We start from the raw sequence: 20,000 nt of genomic DNA, 5'->3' as shown, positions 1-20,000 counted from the left end.
AACGGTGCAAGCAGGTAAAGAAAACCTTTCTGAGGTTAAATAGCAAACCCGAAATACGAAAATAAATGGTAAAAATTCTTGAATAAAAACAAGTACATAAAGAATAAAATAAAATGGAGAGAATAAGTGAATGAAATTTATAAAAAAAAAAAAAACATACAGCCGCCTTGCATATATATACAAATAAACAACAGCAACAAAACGTAAAAAAAAAAAGGGCGTAGGCAAGTGAAGAAAGCCTTCCTGGAAAGAAGCAAATAAATAATGATTATAAAACATAAAAAAAGAGACGTAAGCATGTTTAGAAAGCCTCCCTGAATGACCTTGAAACGCCCATGCTCAGATAGAAAGGAACCGAACTATAGGTAATATTCGTTACTCTGTGTTGAAATCTGCCCACAGGTCAAGTTGTGTACAGCGACCTACATGCCAAGTCTAGTAAAGTACATTTCATTTGGTATTTGACACGCGCTATTGGCTACAGGGCGGAAAGACACTGTGAACGTTAAGGTCAGGGAATAATAGATGTCTGTGTTTATCTCCGCCTCCCTACATACGCATACATACATACATACATACATACATACACAATATAGGAGGAACTGGGAATGAGTAACATAATATGTATGTAAACGAAATCTATCATGCAAGGAGGTTTAACTAAATAAAAAAAATAATATTTGCTTACCTTCTTTGAAATAACATTAAAATAAAAATAAACTACGTAAATATTCACATACAAAAATAAATGCATTCCTTGATGATGTTTTTAGAATGGAAATCAACTGCAAGTAACTATACAAAAATATAAGTATATATTAAATATGCCAGTTCTGACAAAATATGGATGAAAAGAGATGATATGTCGACTGAAAAATTTAAAGACTAAGGACATTTTATTTCAATCAGACACGAAAAAAAATAAATAAAAGCGGTAGTTTGAGAAAACAATCCTTGGGGACCTCCCAAGGGAATGCGGGGCTGCAATGTCATGCCAAATTAGCTGCAATTTTAATAACGGCCGAATAACAGGAGTCCTTAAAACGGATCTTTTAGGAGCAATTCTGTTCCAACGGTAAAAATAATGCAAGTAATCTAGGAACAATGGAAAGACCTTTCTGTGGTGTTGCTAAAAGTCTCCTGCATAAAGATACTAAATGGGATAGTGTCTCTCTCTCTCTCTCTCTCTCTCTCTCTCTCTCTCTCTTCTAAGATTCAACTATCACATTTCATTAATTAAGAAAGTTTCTATAACATTTTGTAATGAAAACGCCATACTTTTAAAAACGGCACACATGGAAGATGAAGTCTGCAGTTACTCAGTAAACTACAAACACTAGCTTAGTAATTCATAATAACGACATTTTAATCACGCAAAAATACCTTGACACAAAACAATAACACAAACTTGTATAAACTCTTTTAACCTGACGAAGAACTAACTTACAAGCATATAAAAACATATAACTAAACTATGTAATCCCCTAAAGGAATCAAATAATGACTTCCATGATAACCCTACGCCCAGTAACAGATAGGCAGTCTTCTTTTACTTCATAATTTCGCGGTATTTCAGTTTTGCCTAATAAGTGCTCGTTACGTAACACATTTTCAAGATTTCAAATATCATCGTGATTAATATCTTCCTTTATATCATTAGCTTACAATGCTTCTCCTCGATCACAGTGAGTTCTCACAATTTTACTACTATTATTATTATTATTATTATTATTATTATTATTATTATTATTATTATTATTATTATGCAAGCTTACGGAACAGTGTCATGTGTAAAAAAAGAAAATCAGACAAAGGGAAAAATGAACGGTTAAACAACCGACAGATCAATACGCTTATACAAAAAAGCAAAATACGATATCCTAACTACTGGGGCTCTTTGACATGGAGCTTTTATGCAGTACAAGAACCTGATTATTCAATGCCTTGAGAAAAGAGAGAAAAAAGACCCCTGAATCAGTTGCATCAAGCTTCAACTGCAGTCCATCGAGAATTCAACTGCAGTCCATCGAGAATAAAGGGAACTAACTAAGCGTTAAATTCCAGTAGCCATATTCAATAGGGGTTCTATGGACAAATTGAACGGGTGAATAATGATTAATGGTTTTTTGATTCGACACATGGCAACATGACGCGACTGTTTTTTTTTTTTGTTGCAATCGGGAGCTACCTGGGCGCGAACCAATTTATTTTTCTTAAACTTATTTCATGCTGTGTTCAAATGCCAGCCGAACGTTTACTTACTTACGTTTTCGTTCTTATTCCATTTAATGCTGCCTCTAACAACCATCTGATTATACATTACTTACAATTTAATGTTGCAGCTACAGCCATTTAGTCGTGTAATTGCTTACATTTTTTTTTACCCACCTGGTTATAAATTCATTTACTTTTTTTTCATTTATAACCATTATATGATGAAGCTTAGCGCTACTTGGCCGTGCACTATTTTGCACTTTTTACCAGTTCATGCTGCACCTGAGAGCTATATGGTCGTGCATTCATTTGTTTTTTCTTCTCCAGCCATTTTAAGTTGCAGTTACCGTCTAACTTTGTCGTGCATGTACTGAAGTTGTATTTTTTTTATTTTACTATTTTATGTTGTCCATAAGAGTAACTTACTAACTTTTTATTTATTTTACACTGAGCCCCAGAGCTACCTAATTGTGTACCTCCGTAAATTGTTTATATCTTTACAACTTATCTCACATTGTGTATAATGGTACATCTTATACTTTTTATATTAATTCTATTTTATGTTTCATCGAATACCAACGTGCTTGTGCATCTACTCTAATATTTTTCTTTTTAACCCTTTTATGTTGCATTTACGAGTTACCTTTTCATATATCTAATATTAATTTTTCCTATCTTCATGTCGTTTCAAATATTCACCTGATCGTGCACTTATTTCTATTTTTCTCACTTTTCAATGTTTTAATATTGCCCCTAAGAACTACCAGTCCCTATTACTGCTTACAATATTTCTGTTTTTAACCTTGCATACTGCCATTTCACGTTGAACTAAAAAGACAGATAGTGCATCGACTTGCAAACTTTTTTAGCCTAACTTTTTTCTCTCCATCTAATTCATCTCTGTAGGTTTACATGGACAAGGACCTACCCTCTATTAATCTAGCAAGCGTCCATAAAAAAGGATTTTACGAGCTGGTTCGCTCACAGGGGCGTAGTCGTCCGCTTAAGTGGCATTAAGGGCGATGATAAACATCAGGTCTGTGGCGGAAGTGAAGCTGAGGCTGGTTTTTGGAGTTCAACTGAAAATTCTGTTGAATTTAGCGAGAATTTGGGGATACAGAAATGCAACTAATGAATAAACTAATAAAAACGATGACTAGTAATGATATCAACAGTAATAAAAATAACAGAGCAGAAGAGAGCATTGCCACGGCTTATGCAACGTTTATTTTAATTTTTCGGATTTCAGTGTTTTATGTGAAGCTTTGTTTGAAACTGAGCTAAGACTGTCAGAAACCTTTCTAATTTTCTAACAGTCTTAGCTCAGTTTCAAACAAAGCTCCACATAAAAGACCTAACTTGAATATAGATAACTCTGCCTATAGCAGGAAAGTATTTTAATTTAGATCCACTTTTATCAAAAATAACAGTAACTGGTGAGTAAAATAACAAAAAAGGAACAGCATTATCATCATAACAATTGCAATAATAATAAAAAATGAGAATATAGAACCTGCGTAAAAAACACACAGAAACGGACGTCATTGCAGCCAAAGCCATTGACTCCGAGAACAGGAAGAAGAAGAAGACGAAGAAGAAGAAGAGCAGAACAAAAACATGAAAATACCAAAAAAAAAAAAAAAAATGGACTGAATAGTATTATTACTGATACGCGAGAACGGTGGAAACAGGAAGGTAAGTAGTTGGAAGAATAAAGGAGGAGGAAGAAGGGGAGAAGAAGAGAGTAGGAAGGAAGTAATAAAGGTATAAAATAATAATAATAATAATAATAATAATAATAATAATAATAATAATAATAATAATAATAATAGGAAAAGATAATAAAGGTAGAAAAGAAGAAAATAATAATAATAATAATAATAATAATAATAATAATAATAATAATAATAATAATAATAATAATCAGAAGGAGCAAACGATTACAATAACAACAAGAAAAAAGACGGACAAAAAATAACTACAGGAAAAGGAATAGAAGAAAAAAGAAGACAAGGACCTGGCACAAGGAAAAAGAAAGAAAGAGAGAAAAAAGAAGAGGGAATGAGGCGATGCCCCTCCCTTCTCAATGCCATGTGCGTACACACAGTGTACTTTGTCCGCGGGAGGATGAGGTTGAACATTTCTCAAAGGACACTGACCGTCTCATTCACTCACTCCTGTGCCCAGAACCATGCCCCGAGGGCATCTGAAGGAGCAATGATGCCTTCCATTTGGGTCTCATCGCATTGCTTCGGTGTTTGTTCAAGGTACATCCGGGATTGAAGAGGAGAGAGAGAGAGAGAGAGAGAGAGAGAGAGAGAGAGAGAGAGAGAGAGAGAGAGAGAGAGAGAGAGAGAGAGCCTTTTTAAAGGCTGGATTTTTCATATAGCCTGTTGTTTAAACACTACCGTAAGGTCTATAACACCGAAATTAATACCTTTATTTCGGTTTAATCATTTTACCAGATTTTGTTTTCCTTGGACAAAAAGAAAAGCGTTTACGTTTATAATAATAATAATAATAATAATAATAATAATAATAATAATAATAATAATAATAATAATAATAATAATAATAATAATTCTGTTAATATGAAATCATTTTGGTCCTTTCATCCAGAAAAGAAAAAATTCATGTCCTAATCTTTGCAAGCATAAACACACACACACACACACACACACACACACACACACACACACACATATATACACACACACACATATATATATATATATATATATATATATATATATATATATATATATATATATATATATATATATATATATATATATATATATATATATATATATATATTCTAATTCGCTCTTAGAAAATACACGATGTACAAAATACAAATGAGGAAAATTGTCCTCAACTTATCCATGACAGATCATACATTAATGCCGGAAACAAGACTGGATAGGGATTAGCGTAGGGTTAATGCCCCTCTCCATGTGTAAACAAAAATGCTTGGAACCTGAAACAAGCCCTAGCGGCAATGGGCATGACGAGTGCACTGCCAAAAAATTGCTGAACACCTTGTCAACCTGATTCCTCATAACATGCTGAGCAAGGCAACGGCGTACAGGTAAGTAATTCGTGCAGTAAAAAAAAAATTAAATAAAAAGTAAATATAAAATAAAATAAGAATAAAAAACTGAACGTTATTACAGAAATCTGTACCGAACCTGAGCGACCTGGTGCAAGCGTAAAAGGTCACTACTCAGAAAACACACGGAATAGGTAATTGTTGCATAACAGAACACTCGCTATCAACAGAAAAAAGACAAATTTCAAGATATAACTGTTTCTCATTCTGCGGTTGCCAAGGCACCTGTTTTTATAGGAATCATTACCAGTGACATGTACCGCCGTTAATTCTCTCGCTGCTTTGCCTTCAAGCAAGAACTCGCAGCCTTCGATTTGTGTCGTTTTAGTATATTGAACAAAAAATTGTAAGACAGTCTGGCAGGTCGAGAGAAAAGAAACTAGACAGAGATAGATGGCAGGAATATACAGGCAAGTATTGTTAAATTACATACATGCAAGCAAAACAATGTATATATATATACATATATATATACATATGTATGTATTTACAAACATATATGTGAGCGCGCGTGTGTGTAGGTAACCAGACAATCAAATAATCTTTGATATCTACAGTATGTCAAACTAAATTTGTAACTGAAAACTATAAGATTTCATCTGCCACTGAATGCTCCACATGACTAAATCTTCAGCGTCCAACATCCTGTATAACATGTGTGTGTACGCGTAGCACCAAAATAGTCCTGTCTTACTAAAATATTACGTAACTTCACTTCACCACTTATCAAAATAACCAAACGCTTCCCCTTGAGCACGCGTTCGTGCAAGCCAGAATTCTCGTTTCATGGCTCGCTTTCCAGGGTCCACTGAATTAATCAGGCAGAAACTGATTAAAGGCCACTGATTAAAAGGGTTCCTCGGTCCGCGTGGATCTTCAGGATCTGAGTCACTGATCGGATGAAAGATCAAAATGGCGTGTCAGTCCACATCTTGGACTGGGGAGCTTTCTTCTTCCTCAGAAATTTACATCACCTCAACTTGATTTTACACGAAAGTATAGCATCCTTTATTATTTATTATCTTTTATCGCATCATTCAAGCAGAATCATGTCACCTAGGTCAAATTCTTAATCATTTTCAAAATAAAAATTTCCTTTTAAACACTCCAATCTTGGCTTTTTAAAGATGAAGCAAAAACTTGTATAATGGAGCTGCTTCTATAGTAATAATACATCAAATAAAATTACAGTGTTCTATTCAACAAATGTTCCCCAAACCTCCAAAAATTAGGTCGAAAATGTAGTAATCTGTTATTTGAAGATCTCTTTTTAACATGATTGAAATCATCTTACTAAAGTAAAAAAAAAAAAAAAAAATATGCAATACACTGAGAGAGCTCAAACTTCTACCATCGTAATGATGATAATTACTGGAAAAACTACAAGATAAACTGAATGATGCTATGAACCTTCACCTTTCTTGATACGTGCATACGAGAGGATCATCTTCTTCCAAGATACAATAATAATAAATACAAAAATTAATTGACTGACCAATAGCTTCTTTATCATATGGGCTGCCCCTGCAAAATTCAACTAAAACACACCAGTAACTGTATACACACACATATAAATATATATATATATATATATATATATATATATATATATATATATATATATATATATATATATATATATGTGTGTGTGTGTGTGTGTGTGTGTGTGTGTGTGTGTGTGTGTGTGTGTGTGTGTGTGTGTGGGAACTAAGCAAACAAACTGACGAGGGAAAATACATTCAACATTCGGAAAGCCTCCAAATCTCTCATTATCATCTCTGTTTCTCTGAACACTACGAACAAACTACTTAATGAACCTCAAGCGAAAACTTCAAGCAGACATACCAACGAAACAATAACAACAACATTATCCCAACCTTCAAACGACCTCCAATGTCTTCCCCTGAACGAAGACAAAAGATAAAACCGATTCCTCCGAAGGCGACAAAGAGAGGACCCTTTTGTCACGCAGCATTCCCGGTGACGTCACGAAGTGACCGTGACTCTGCAGAGACGCCACAGCGAATCCCAATGACCGGCCGCTCGTTGCGGGCAAGAGGGGCTTCCAGTGGAACCCTGACGTCGTTAGAAGTTTTATGCGTCTCTATTCCTCTGTGCGTTTGCTTTGGTTGTGAATGAATCGCGCGTCTGTACACTGCCTTTTTAAAAAAAAATGTTCCATTCAGTACTCTCTCTCTCAAACACACACATACAACTGGAAAAACTGAAGATGGGTCTACGGTTTCCTTCGGGGAATAAGCCAACCCATATTTCCTTGCAATTTACTTTAGAATCAGTCAGTAGAGAAATTTTGCGCTCTGTTGAATCGATGGATTCTTTGGTTGCAAGCAACTACAATGACCTGGGTTTAATGAAATTTAAAATATATATTAGTTACGATAATCAGCTCAACAACAGGAGGGTTAAGGTTCGATCCCCAGTTGCGGAAGAATCCTTCTTAAAAATGTTCCTTCAAATCTCATTGTGATTCTGTTGACCTAATAAGCGACTTATGAACCGAGTGCGTGTCGACTGTTGTTAGCTTCAGCTGGGAAGAGAGAGAGAGAGAGAGAGAGAGAGAGAGAGAGAGAGAGAGAGAGAGAGATGATCCAAATTTCGTGAAAACATGAATCATAACATAATTATCAAATAATAGTTTCGACGAGGTTATCCACCTTACCGGGTGAAACCATTCACCAGATGCTCTCTACCTCACACCATGACACACACATACACGCACACATACACACGCTCGCGAGCACACACACATAAACACGCGTGGACTATAAATAAAAGTTGAGACAGGAACCTACAGCACAGGGAACTGCCCACCAGGATCCAGTTCCATAATGCAGTGGATATGAGCACTAATCGGTGACAGTACAATTCCCTATGTATAACCACTGAGTCCCTTTCCGTCTTTTCAAGACTCTGGCATCCCGTTATGAGGTGGACAATAACATCTTTCCGGGTTAAGGCATAACTAGTTCCCTTTATTCTCTCCCTCTTTACGGTCCTGTTTCCAGAACACAACTCACCGCCGATCAACTTTTCAAACTCTAAGGTTACTCCTTAGAGGGAGATGAAACAAAATATTCGAAATATATACAGAGTAAAAGTACAAGTTAAAGTGAAAATAAAATTGAAAAACAAAACGGTTTAGGTAAATACAATACAAGGAAACGGTAGACTATATCCGGCCACAGGATGTCAACACAAATCTTCTGTTGAAACTGTGACAACGTAGGTAACCCTTGCATTGCCAATCAGAAAAAAAAAAAATAAATAAGGCAGACCATAGCTAGGTTCGAAAATTCTGAACACTGCAGTGTAATGCAGGTGAAGAGAGAAAATGTAAGGTTGTATTCATTCAGGTTACGTTAAGTTCAATACACATTACACATGTATGATTACGTATATATATATATATATATATATATATATATACATATATATATTTATATGCATATATATATATATATATATATATATATATATATATATATATATATATTTATATATATATGCATATACATGTGTAATGTGTACATATAAAATCATAATGAATACAACCTTATATATATATATATATATATATATATATATATATATATATATATATATATGTATATGTATATAGCTTTCATTCAACTAATCACAATCACAAACAATAAAGATTGCAATAGTAAACAGAATCATTGTAATAGATATTAACTACAAAATTATCATTGCACCACTACTTTTTATGGCTGATGACACTAAACATAAGAAAATTAAAACTGCAGAGAGAGAGAGAGAGAGAGAGAGAGAGAGAGAGAGAGAGAGAGAGAGAGAGAGAGAGAGAGAGAGATCCATAATCCTACAGATTTGAATAAAGAGCATATCAGTTCTAAAAACGGCCTTCCATATGACAAAGTAGCCCATACATCAGAGAAATGAGACCAATCAACAAAACGGAAGAGCGGCCGTTAAGAGGAAGGCAGATGCTGATGAGTGTAAACCCCGCCCACAACGGGCCCAAGATGGGCTACATTAGCCAGCCCCTTTCGCGCCCAAAGCAGGAGAATGGGCGCTTTGAATTTCAAAAGGACAACGAACTTTGGCTATTATGCTGCGTAATGAAGCGAAAATGGATGAAAGGAAAAAGAGAGAGGTTATGCGGTAAAATGCGATGCGAAAAAGCCATTATTAAATTGTACAGGCGAAAAGAAAACGGAAAAGGGGAGAGTTGAGTCAAAATACGTTAGATAGGGGCATGAAGATTGGGAGTTGTACCTACCTCATAAAAATTCAATAGTTATTATCTGCTTGGATGGCCCTGTGTGTTGTACTATCGATGCACTGCAAGAACTTATAGATGATGCTGTTAGCCACATGGCCTCCTCCTCTCTAACTGCCATGCATTTACAGTAGTTGACTGACTACCATGTAAGCTACATATGTCACTGCTTACGTCAGCTGAGGCACAATGTATTTTGATGAAATGAGTCTATATCTATCCTTCACTTGCCTGGGATTTGAACCCTGGCCGTTTCGCTAGCGAGGTAAGCATTACAGTCACTAGACTATATGTAGGTAAATACAAAAATGTAGCATCATAACACTAGAGCAAATTTAAAAAAAAACAAACAAACAAACCGAGAGCAATGACTTTCATTAAAGGGATAACAAAAGTATTCTGAAGAAGTCCCACTAAGAGCGTCTGAAGATCAGTTAAGAGGAAATTCGTTTTCCGAGAAATCGCTTCCGTAGAAAATGAGTCTACAATTAGCGTTCATCGGCTCGTGGCTAATTAGGTTGCGCTCGGGTTGCCCTCTGTCGGGATTTCTAGCCGGCTGGAGCCCGATGGAGCCTTTCCCGGAAAATCCCGGCGGTAATCCTTGTTATCGGTTACTACTAAATCCAAAAGCCGTATATGTTTAACCCTCCAAACCAGACTATTTGAAACCGGGAAAGATACCCAGTTTCCTCGGAACCATGAAGGTTATAACTTATAAATGATACCATTGATTCCCTTAGGCTTTAGAGGGTGGGACTCAGCTATATTTTTCGAGATGGAGTTACCAGTTCTATCCCAAACTACACCTTAGCTGCAACGCACTACATTCCACTCACTACCTGGTACATAATTGACTGCACCAGTCAACAGACACAACACATTTCCCAGAAAAGGACTTTTGTCGTTTCACCCGAACCATCTTGTTGGTTAGACGAGTGTCATGACCACTTCATATACACATACATATAATATATATATATATATATATATATATATATATATATATATATACATACACATATGTACATATAAACTAATAAATAATTATTTTGTATTAAATTACATTGAGCATAGGTAATACTGATTAAAATCGCAATTCTTCCTGTCCGATCGGAATCGATAGTAGTGCCCATTTTAACCAAAACAAACCGCAAATGACAACAGAAGTCGCTAATGTGAGAGTCATCGCACCGATATTAAGGGGTACCTTTGGCTTAACACTTGTGAGTGTTAAAAAGTCGTGTGTACAAATGGTCAAACTTGTATGTATGTATGTATGTATATATATATATATATATATATATATATATATATATATATATTATATATATATATATAAAAAAGGGTATCTTTGGCTTAACACATGTGAGTATTAAAACTCGTGTGTACAAGTGGTCAAACTTGTGTATATATATATATATATATATATATATATATATATATATATATATATATATATATATATATATATATATATATATATATAATATATATATATATATATATATATATATAATGTATACATATGTATATGTATATATACACATACATACATATGTGTGTGTACGTATATATGTATACATACACACACGTAATTGTAATAAGCACAACATCCCCTTGATTTTTCTATTCCTTCACATTTTGTGATACGCTTGTCACTACGAAACCTACAACCAAGAGAGGACCCTGGTCAGGTGAATACCATTACCTCTTTTGATATTCTGGGTGCGGGTTCGAAACTCGCCTAAGCGTCAGAATTTCTTCATTTGGTTCCTCAATTGGATCTAAGGCTTCGAAGCGATAAGCATATCCCAAGTGCGAAGAACTCTAGAAGTTAAGAAAGCACTGTTTCTAAACCCTGTTTAAGTGCGCCCAAGAAGACAATCAAAGGGCATCTCTCTAATCAAAACCTGAATCATATCACACGGGAACCAAACAGCAACCCACCAACAAAACAAAACAAAAACAAAAACAAGAGTTGTATTTAAATCCTGACCTGGAGGGCAGACACTGGTGGCTCCAGACAAACATGGTCGAGAGTTCGACTGCTTTAATTTTGGAAGATTTCTGTCAGCTGTCCAATTAATTAGAATTAACTCTTGACTAAGTTTCGCTGCCATGCACAGGAACAGCATCTGGCACAGTATAATTTTACTTGATAGAAATATATCAGTTTAGCTTCGGATAAAAAGAATATATCCTCTATCCATGTGTATAATATTTTGAGATTTAGAGAAATAAAAGGCTAAAATTTTTAGAAAAAAGAGAGAGAGAGAGAGAGAGAGAGAGAGAGAGAGAGAGAGAGAGAGAGAGAGAGAGAGAGAATTTCTTATACAAAGGAATGCTCGTTCTGGAGGGGGGCGGGGTTGTCTCATGGGGGTATATTTACTGGACCTTGGGCTAGACAATCTTATCTGCGGCCAGATCTCGAACACCGAATTGAACCAGTGATCCGCATTCGAAACAATAGTCGAGGTCATAATGACGTTCGGCGGACTTCTTGAAACTCTTTTCCTTTGTTAAGAGTACAAAAGACGACAACGGTATCCAGCTCTGATGTGCCAATACCGATTTGTTAAAGAATGATTTGTTCCGTGAAAATAATAATTAAAAATAATAAATAACATCCCAACATTCAACGCTCGCAAGCTTGCGCCGTTGGTCAAGTTATCATTATTAATTAACGAGGAAACTTGCCTTAAAATTCAGTGTTCACAAACTTGCAGCAATGGTTGTCGTTACCCGTCTATGGGTCACAGTGAGGCGTAATTGCAAGGGGGAAGTACATCCTTAACGATGCAATTTTTGAACAGAGTTATAGTAACATTCACTGAAGGCATGTCCTGCAAATATGCGATTTTTTCTTCCAGAATTACGTAGTAGTTCGTACCAAACGCTATTTGTTTTCAATGGTCGTCCAAAATAAACATCAAAAACAGTAATAATAATGCATCAACTTTATTAATGAACGTATATCTAATTTAGATGCAATTTAAGAAACTGACAATAATTGTAATATAACAATGATTTGATTTGATTTGATTTATGACAAAATTAGTTATAAACCCAAGTTCCTGGAACATTTTCAGCCAATCAGTGAAAAGTAGGTGCAGGCAGGAGCCAGGGACGTGGTGTAGTATCAGATTGATTTTTTTTAAAGAATATTTTTTATCAAATATAATTCAAATCAGCACACAAGTCACTGATATATGCATTTTTATCGCTTATTTTTAAATGCTTTAAATCTGCTCTATTTTGAGGGAAAATATCAAACTTTTACCACATTCTGTCAGCAATCACTGAACTGCAAAACTCGAGGTTTATTTAATTTCTACTTTTGCCAAACTTCGGAACTTTATTCCTGCTTTTGTCTTCCCTGAATAAATATTAAGATTAATCACTTCGTCTTAGGCCCGACTTTCTCCTTTCACTTTATCTTGTTTTTCCGGATCTGGAACAGATAAAGGCATTAAGTAACCCGTCCATTAGTCTTTGACCTAAAATCACAGACAATACATCGTAAAGGCGTAGTAAGGACGGGGGAAATGTACTTAAAAAATAAGTTTAAATAACGTAGTATCCGTCACTAAGCTCGGGTAAATCCCGTTTTCTTTAAAAGCAAAGATTTATGTCCAAGGAATTCGAGTGATGTTACGCAAATGGACAGCTCTTCAGATTTTATTGCCATCGTATTGCTTCTCGTTTTGAGCCTGCGTAGTAATTTAGGGTTCTCGCGTCAAGGATTTGTTCTTCAAATGTCTTACTTAGCTCGTCAGTGAGGATAATCATTATTAGCATTATTATCGTTATTTCAAATGCGAACACACACAAGATGGAATAAAAAGGCCATTACCTATCTAACTGCCCTAATGCTATTCTCCTTGCATTTTAAGACATTTTTATCTATGTTTTTATTTATTAATGTATTTTTTATTTTTCAATAAGCGAGTATCTTCTATCTGTATTTCCCTTTACCTCCTATTACTTCTTCCTAATGAAAACCATATTCTTTGGAAGCTTGAATTTCAAGTCAGTGGGCTTGTTCCATATGAATAGGGCTCATCTTCCGAATAATAATAATAATAATAATAATAATAATAATAATAATAATACCTTTCTGTGAATATATTACATAAATTCCAAAAGAGAACACCAGAATGAAGAAAGGGGAATACGGTATTACAGTCAAAAAAAAAAAAAAAAAAAACACACACACAATCGCGTGCACAAACGTGAGATATTTCCAGCACTGGCGCTTTACACTTCTGCAGTGAATCACTGCAACACTAAGGCCATGAAAACGAATAAAATATTTGCATGCAGTGAAGACGCCCTATCACCGGAAGATCTCTTTAAGTGGTCGAATGCGTGTGTGGTGGACAATGCGTGCGGGAAACGCGGTCTTTTAAGATTTATTTAGGATTATTTGTCCGTTACTATGTCAACAGTGACGTACAAGTGTCAGCGAAAGAATTCAAACGAGTTTTAAGGAATTTTCATATATTTACGACTTAGAAGAAGCCATATATATACAGTATATATATATAATATTATATACGTATATAACGGTATATAATATATATATATATATATATATATATATATATATATATATATATTTATATATATATATACTGTATATATATGTATGCATGTATGCGTATATATATAATAATGTATGTATATACGTATGTATACATATATATATATAAATATATATATATATATATATATATATATATATATATATATATATATATATATATATATATATACTATATACTGTATATATGTATGCATATATATCCAAGTAAGCTAACGTTTCAGAACCTTTTCTCTCCCAATCACTAAGCTGTAAAATTGAAATATAATTCACATTAGGTCAGACTCAGGCTTAAAAAGTAACATAAAATAATAATGGTGAAAAAGTAAAACATGAAATAAAGGAACAAAGTATAATCAGGCGGAATCAAAAGCTGAATGAAGACTGAGTGACACTGAAGGTCTGTCAGGTCCCAACGAAAACCCAGGAGAGGCACGAGTTGACGGGGTCTTGTATATTTAACTGGGGAACTAGTTGTTTGATCAAGAGCCATTCAAGCATCGACAACTGATGGTCATGAGGACCCTTCCCAATAATGTTAAACTATTTGTATTCAATATATATGTACGCATATATATATATATATATATATATATATATATATATATATATATATATATACTAACTCACGCATATACATACATACGTGCCTTCTCATACACACTTGTATATGAAAGTGTGATCGTGTGTGTATGGAAGTGGGGATGACACCTGAAGTAATTTGAATGCAACACATACGAAATGCAAAAGAACTTACAAAGAATAAGTTTTAGTAATAAAAACAAAATAATTAAACAGAAGCTAGAAGAATTTACTGTTTCAAGATTCGTAGTTTAAACAGGAAAGCTGCCTATGGACTTTCCCACCATTTCATACTTGGTCACATGGTGCTGACCGCTAAGCTTCTGGAAGGAAGCATAATAAAATAAGGGAAAAAAAGTTACAGTTATGCTTGAAACGAATAAAATCACACTTGATGAGGCTTCGTGAGAAAGTGAGACGTACATTTACTCTGCAAGTGGGTAGTTTAAATTTTGCGAATGACGTGTATATTACACAGCTGAGAGAGAGAGAGAGAGAGAGAGAGAGAGAGAGAGAGAGAGAGAGAGAGAGAGAGAGAGAGAGATTAGTACATGGCAATATCATCTATTGTGTAAACTGGCTATATTCTATCGTTGAGTTCATGCACATGTAGTAGAGCACTGAGCTCGCATTTGGAAGTTCCATGGTTCGCGCTTAGCCTACCGGCAGCAGTCGACACAGCTGTGAAAGGAAACCAGCTCATCCTTAGGCCAAGGGTTCCCAACCTGGGGTACACGTGCCAGTGGTACATTTGTACTCTTTAGGGGGTACATTGGATATGAGAGAATAGCCATTACTGAGCAATACATGATGTAATCTGCATTGAGATTGCACAAAGTCACGTCTTTTTTTTTTTTCTCTCGTTTTAGTAAGAAAAGCTTTTACTCAAGTTATATCAAGAGTAGGGTGAATACCATTTGCTTTTCACTATTATGGAATTTCCAGGCTGTAATCTGTACCCGTACAGGGCCTGAAAACATGGTCTACACAGACAGATTTCATAATAAAATCATATCACAATATCAATTTCACTGTTTTTCTTTTTCATCCTTAATTTTTAGGGTTACACAGGAATCTATGAAAATGCCCAAGGGGTACAGAAGAACAAAAATGTTGGGAACCCCTGCCTTAGGCCTTTTAACACCGCCGGATAGCCGGACAAAACATCTTCCATATTTAGTTTGATTACTGCCTACGATGAAAAACATCATGTCAGATCTCGACCAATGTCTGGAGCTCCTTGCACTCTATCTCCTCGGAGTGACAGGAGGCCTTTAAAATTGTAATGTCTTTTCTAATGCTTTGTGCCTCCCAATGCTCTTACTATTACTACTTATACTATGATACCCTGGCCAGATAAGACATGTACAAATTGTAATACTGTTACCACTTCAACTGCTACTGCCTCTACAACCTGGCCAGGATGACACAATACAACTATTAACATTATTATCGCCTTGATTACTGCGACTACTACTACTATTAATACTACTACGATCCAACAGGAGGTAACATCTAAATAGTAATTTTGTTACCAACACTGGAAATGGAGACTGTTGTACACTACTGCTAAGACTTGATTACCACCAGCGTCCCAACAAGGGCAGACTATTGCTATTACTACCAGTTTATCTTAAGATACCGTTACCATGCATTTATAGAATGAGTCACTCATTAATATGCCATCATCCAATATTCACACAACAACAACATTAACTATGCTACTGATCGTACTACGGATTAATGTCATCTCCGCCTAAAAGAAAATGAACCATTTCTCGATTTAAACAACACGAAATTCCACCAAAATAAGAAGGTCCTCCAATGCCTTCTTTTCAGTTTTTCAATCCCAGTAATGAACTTCTCTCTCTCTCTCTCTCTCTCTCTCTCTCTCTCTCTCTCTCTCTCTCTCTCTCTCTCTCTCTCTCTCTCTCTCTCCCCTGACCCCTGCTTTATAATAACTTAAAACTACTCGAATGGCGGTGAGTCACCCTTCCTAAAAAGTATGTAAATAATCTTGTTTACAAAACTCTTTTGCTATAAGAGATGAGCTGTCTAGTATTTTGAACATGCATTAGTTTTTAAAAGCCAGTTCAGTCGATGCATATTTTCTCTTAGGGCGCATATTTAAATAAATACCACCTCCTCCCTCAAGCAGCCTTCCGCCACTTACTTACAGATATGTGTATGTATGTATATGTGTGTGTGCGTATATACCGCAGATACTACGTTTACAGTTCATCTCTACTGTATAGCTTCCACCTTTTTTCTTCTTTCACATTCACCTTCATTTTATATATATATATATATATATATATATATATATATATATATATATATATATATGTATATATATATATATATATATATATATATATATATATATATATATATATATATATATATATATATATATATATATAATGAAGGTGAATGTGAAAAAAAAAAAAGGTGGAAGATACAGAGATGAACTGTAAACGTAGTACCTACAGTATAAGAACTGAAAGGGTGAAAAACGTGGAGACAGATAAAAGAAGTGATAGGATTCGAGTAGCTGAGAGGATGGATCAGAGTGTTCTGAGACTGTTTGGTCATGTGGAAATAATGGCGGATAAAAGGCTAGTCAAAGGAATATAAAATTTAAGAAGTGCTGGGAGGAAGAAGAAGAAAACCTGGAACAGATGGATCGACTGAGTGAAAGATGTACTGGAAGTGAGGGGCCTCAACATCTAAGAAGCAAGAAAGAGCGTTCCAGATAGAGACGAAAGGCGCAGTGTGTGTGTAGAGGCATTCGACACGCCACTGGTGAGCCTTCTGTAACTGTATGAAGCGGCCAGTGTCGTGGAAATTGTCTGCACCCTGGGTGTTCATCCACAATTCAGCAGTTTCAGCGTCAATGTGGCAATAGATCGTCCTCTTTTCTTTTCTTTTCTAGAGAGCAACGACTTGATAGGGGACTAGACTGATATACAAACATACATACATACACACACACACACGTATATGTATATATAATATATTATATATATATATATATATATATATATATATATATATATATATATATATATATATATATATGCATATATATACAATATATATATATATATATATATATATATATATATATACACACATGCATACACACAAACACACACATATATACAAATAATATATATATACACACACACACACACACACACACACATATATATATATATATATATTTTTAATCAAAATTTAACTTTAAAATAATAAAGCATCCCTCCTGTCTATGTATTCTTTAATGATAAGCTACGAAGAATGCATAGGTAAATAACTAAAAACTAAGATGTTAATAGCATCCATATCCCTACTAAGATACGAGAAAGCAAAAGGTGACATGAAATTAAGGGAATCATAGGAAAATAAAGTCTGGAAATAAAACAGAATAATAAAAGCCATTACATGCACTTTCATGTCTTCCGACTTCAATAACAGGTTAAGAAACTGTGCATGCAATGGCCAAGAAACTACAAGCGTCCACTAGACCATTTTTTCCCGAAGCAAGGTCTTTGCACTTGTAGACAGTTTTATGATGACATTCTAAAGATTATTCATTGATAATACACTTAGTTCACAAGAGGTATCTCAATAAAGACCGGGCGGACATATGCTTTACTTTCAAATGTATTTAGACAACGCGCGCATCTAAAATGTAAATGTATTGCAGTGTATAAATATACATATTTACATACATATATAAATGCATACATACACAATAACTTTATTTACTTAATATTCCTGTAAATAAAGTCTGTTCCCAACCCTTCTGGTTTCAGTGATAAATATTCAAAAGTTCTGGAATCAGAGGGTTCCATGCATAACTAAGAAATAAGAGATCTGAACGCACACATACCTACATACAAGTAGAAAGCCACTGTAAATATGCGAAAGCGCTTGATACATATACATACATACATTCATACATAAAATAACTAAGAAAAAACTCAAGTAAGGAATTAAAACTTCAAAGAAACTCACGCAACACGAGAACATGAAATATGTTCTGCATTAGGCAAAACATCAATGTTGGATTAAGTAGCGATCTTACTTGTGGTTGGTGTATATCACGACGCCACGGCAAACCCCACAGGTCATCTTTAAGGAGTTACACGGAAAAAGAAGCTTGGCGTGGACCTCTGGATTTGTCAAGCCCAACCGAGACGTAGCAAATATTATATTTCTCAGATCTGCATATACTATTCTTTTCCCTCTACTGACAAGCTTTGGGTATTTCTTCTTTCTTCCGCGTTCCCTTTTTCACAACTTCTCACCCTTTGAAGTTATACCCCGTTCTATGTCTCCTGTTTCTTAAGAACTGCATTAATTACAGGAATGTTTAGGAAGATCTCTCTCTCTCTCTCTCTCTCTCTCTCTCTCTCTCTCTCTCTCTCTCTCTCTCTCTCTTCCTGTAACGGTATCTCCGATAATAACTGACAAAATTATGAGGCTGCAGTTATTCAATCAATGATCCTTAAGAATGTTCCCAAGCGAGTTCACTTGTCCGGGAGGCAAGACGCCCCATGGGCAATTTCTGCATAAAGAGAGAGAGAGAGAGAGAGAGAGAGAGAGAGAGAGAGAGAGAGAGAGAGAAGGAGCGGGCAATATCAGGTTGTAGGAAGAAGTGCAAAACCTCAGGAAGACGATGATCGCTGAATAAATTTCGGCAATTTGCCCAAGGCTTGGGAGGGGGCGGAAGAGGGAGAGGAGGATCTTGAATCCATTATGGCCGTTTTTTCTTCTCTTCCTTTTATGGTTTCCCCAGTTCATTTTCCTGTTAACGTTCGTCTGTTTATCAGAGAACATTTTTTGTCCCCAATTATTTTTCTTTGGTGTCAGCGGTCGAGGTATTATTTAAATTTGTTTAAATGTATTAATTGTACAATAGATCAAATATGATAAACACAATACAAAATAAACATGTAAAAACTGCGCCGAAGTTTCTTCGGCGCAATGAGAGTTTTCTGAACAGCGTATAATGAAGGCCACCGAAAGTAGATCTATCTTTTGGTGGTCTCGGTATAATGCTGTACGAGCCGCAGCCCATGAATCTTTAACCACGGCCCGGTGGTGGCTTGTCCTATATCGTTGCCAGATGCACGATTATGGGTAACTTTAACCTTAACTCAAATAAAAACTACTGAGGCCAGAGGGTTGCAATTTGGTAT

The 20,000-nt window shown here is 35.3% G+C and overlaps 1 protein-coding gene across 4 annotated transcripts in view; it reads right to left on the bottom strand.

Moving 5' to 3' along the window:
• The window catches only part of Rab23 (RAS oncogene family member Rab23), a 177,765-nt gene that overhangs the window by 20,841 nt on the left and 136,924 nt on the right, over nt 1-20,000 (bottom strand). Inside the window, exon 1 of one of the 4 annotated variants that reach the window (XM_067114202.1) lies at nt 9,606-9,730. The exons of the other annotated variants lie outside the window; for them this stretch is intronic. The gene's annotated coding sequence lies outside the window, so the exon portion shown is untranslated. Of the gene's footprint in view, nt 1-9,605; nt 9,731-20,000 lie in introns of those variants that run through there. 4 annotated transcript variants of the gene reach the window in all.

The sequence above is a fragment of the Macrobrachium rosenbergii genome, chromosome 13, assembly GCF_040412425.1.
Source record: "Macrobrachium rosenbergii isolate ZJJX-2024 chromosome 13, ASM4041242v1, whole genome shotgun sequence".
Classification (NCBI taxonomy): Eukaryota; Metazoa; Arthropoda; class Malacostraca; order Decapoda; family Palaemonidae; genus Macrobrachium; species Macrobrachium rosenbergii.
Note: the sequence above shows the minus strand (reverse complement) of the source record. Positions and strands in the feature narration are given on the sequence as shown.